The following is a 3,531-nucleotide window of genomic DNA, read 5'->3' as shown; positions in this document are numbered from 1 at the left end:
CAAGGTCTCACATTACCTGACACAGTTCACCTGGACTCACGTGGGTGGCTCTCTGGTAACTAAGATACTCCCTGGTAACTAAGACACAAAGATAACTACCGGATGCATTTCTGCTAATATTGTCTGTTCCACAAAGCAGACAGAACCTTGGATTAGATCTAAAGGGCACTACCCTTATTGGTGTAAACCTGCGTAGTTGTCATGTGACTGCCATGTTATAATGATAGTATTACACTAACAACTGTCTCTGAAACCTCATTCTGACAGCCTTTTAAAACAGTAGGAATACCCGTGGCGACCCGTCATTCAGGGCAGGTGGGGCAGATAATACCTTCATTATAAGATGGCAGTTACATGACAACCACCCACGTGAGTCCGGGTGAACTGTGTCAGGTAATGTGAGACCTTGAGAAGCAGAGGCTGTGGGCTGAACTGGTTCTGAAAGGCTGAGCTCTTCCATTTCCTCCACTCAAACAGAGTGTTGGAGGCCCTAGTTGAAATTGTGTTGTAGGGGGGGCACCACACCTTGTGCATTTTAGAGTTAATTCTGTGCAATTCTACACATTTTGAATAGAACATTTTGTATATTGTATAACTATTGTATAACTATTTTACTCATTTTGCCACGGGGTGGAGAGAAAACCTGCTGATGCACAACCACAGTTTGAAATTGCACACTGTGTATTCTATTTCAACTGAGTTCCAAATGTATTTATTCAAATTTGTATTCATTTTTGGGGGAAATTGATCTGCAACCTTACAAAAGCGGGACCAGGGGCTGCCAGTTGCCCATCCCTGCCCTATATAATATTCCCTACTTGTCAAAAGAAAAGGGAATAAGTTGCCTTATAGCAGCGGCATTTGCGATTGGTCTACAACAACAAAAGGTTCTCATATTTTTATTAAAGTATATATATTATAATTCATAGGCTAAGTTTTAACTGTTCATAGAAGTCCTCTAAATGTGTACATTTTCCTGTTTAAAAAATATATTGTTCAAAACAAGCTGTACATACTTACTACTCTGCCCCTCAGTTACTGCCAGCAGCAGCAGCTCCGTCTCCGTGGGCGCATAGGCCATGACATTGCTTGGATTGTTTTGCCAGCTATTTGCTATGAGAGGGAATTGCCCCAATGAAATCGCAGGATTTCATAGCATAACACTCAACAGCACAAAGTAAATGGACCGTCCTTGGGTGCTCAAATGTATGTCCGTTCTGTCAGAACTTCTGGGTCTGCTCTACGCTCCCTCCCAATGAGTTTCTTTCCCCAGATGGCTTACTTCCGCACATGAGACTAGATCTGCTCTATATCAGGTACAGATGACGCTAAAGCAAAAAGAAAAAGACCATAATTAACTTGGAAATAAATCATCATAACAGTCATTGTAGCCTGGGACCTGATAAACCCGACAACTACATCTAACAAGAGTTGAAGGACAGAAGGATACACTAGCTAGAACCTTCTCATCGCGGATCTGGTAACACAAAAAAGCATGGCAAATTTGATTGTTTCTTGTCATGTTTTGTCATTTATTATCTTGTCTTGTCCCTGTGCTTCCCATTCTATTCGTTTCCCTCTGCTGGTCTTATTAGGTTCTTTCCCTCTTTCTATCCCTCTCTCTCCCCCTCCCTCTCTCACTCTCTCGCTCTCTCTTCTCTCTATCGTTCCGTTCCTGCTCCCAGCTGTTCCTATTCCCCTAATCAATCATTTAGTCTTCCCACACCTGTTCCCGATCCTTTCCCCTGATTAGAGTCCCTATTTCTTCCTTTGTGTTCCGTTCCTGTCCTGTCGGTTCCTTGTCTAGAATTCACCGTGCTGTGTTTGTGTATCGCCCTGTCGTGTCGTGTTTTCCTCAGATGCTGCGTGGTGAGCAGGTGTCTGAGTCTGTCTGGTTCAAGTGCCTTCCCGAGGCAACCTGCTGTTCACCTGCTGTTCAAGATCGAGTCTCCAGTTTGTCCTCGTCATTTCGAGTGAAAGTTGTGTTTTTTTGTTTGTATTTACTTTACTGGATTAAAGACTCTGTTTTCGCCAAGTCGCTTTTGGGTCCTCTTTCACCTGCATGACATTTCTACTGTAGGTGACTGGGTGACATGTTGTGTGGACTAAAATAGCATAAAACCGAATGATTTACAAAGCATGATCAAATTAAATAGCACGCCACAGTCAGGTTTTTGAAAATGTTAGATTTTTAACTAGTTTATCTACCTTTAATAAGCAGCTAGCCTACTAGCTAGTTAGCGCCATAGACAATTTCAACACTTTCTAATCTAATATTTTAATATTTGATTTCAGGATGAAACTGAACTTGCTTTGTGACATTATGTTTGTCACGCTCTGACCGGTTTCACCTGTTCCTATTATTGTCTCCACCCCCTCCAGGTGTCGTTTATTTTCCCCAGTGTATTTATCCCTGTGTTTCCTGTCTCTCTGTGCCAGTTCGTCTTGTATGTTTCCAAGTCAACCAGCGTTTTTCCCGTTCTCCTGCTTTTCGTATTCTCCTTTTTCTAGTCCTCCCGGTTCTGACCTTTGCCTGTTTCTGGACTTTGTACCCGCCTGGCTGACCATTCTGCCTGCCTTGACCATGAGGCTGTCTGCCACTTTGTATCTCCTGGACTCTGATCTGGTTTTGACCTTTTTGCCTGTCCATGACCATTCTCTTGCCTACCCCTTTGGATTAATAAACATTGTAAGACTCCAACCATCTGCCTCCTGTGTCTGCATTTGGGCCTCACCTTGTGCCTTGATAGTACAAACTGGCCATGTCAGACCCAGCTTGACTTGGACCAGCTTTTTGAGCTACAGTCATCTTCGTTTTCTTCAGACCGGTCAAAGATAGCATATATAATTACGCTAATGTCGGCAAGGGCGCTCTCCTGGGCTACGGCAGTTTGGGAACAACAATCTTCCATTTGCGGTCAGGAATTCATGGTAGAGGAGGAATTCATGGCAAAGGTGAGAAAAGTATTGGAGTCTCCGGTATGCGCATTTTCGCACAAAGTATTAATTTAAGGGGGCTGAATAATTTTGCACGCCCAATTTCTCCGTTTTTGATTTGTTAAAAAGGTTTGAAATATCCAATAAATGTTGTTCCACTTCATGATTGTGTCCCACTTGTTGTTGATTCTTCACAAAGTTTTTCTGTCAATGAAGTATGTTCTCAATGGGATTTTATAGGAGTGACGCCAAATCCAAGCCAGCTTCCCTTGAAGGCAAGAGAAGCCAGCAAGCATCTGGCCTCCCTTGACTACAAAAAGTATTAAAAATTAACTAATCAGTGTTGAGCTAAAGTGAGCGAGCTCAACTGTGAATGGTCCTGGCGCACCAAAAAAAAGTATCAATGGAAGCCAGCTTGGATTTGGCATAACTCCTATCAAATGTTTTCCTTGTTTTCCTCCAATGGCTAGCTATCCAACTATCTAAAAGGGTCCCTTTCCTACATTAGCCATGGATGGAGATAGGGATTTTGGACTTTTGGATTTTACATAATTATTTGTACTAGCCAATGATTATAAAGGCGATTCTGATCCA

The sequence above is a fragment of the Oncorhynchus gorbuscha genome, linkage group LG13 (genome assembly GCF_021184085.1).
Source record: "Oncorhynchus gorbuscha isolate QuinsamMale2020 ecotype Even-year linkage group LG13, OgorEven_v1.0, whole genome shotgun sequence".
Taxonomy (NCBI): Eukaryota; Metazoa; Chordata; class Actinopteri; order Salmoniformes; family Salmonidae; genus Oncorhynchus; species Oncorhynchus gorbuscha.
This window is presented reverse-complemented; position numbering follows the sequence as displayed.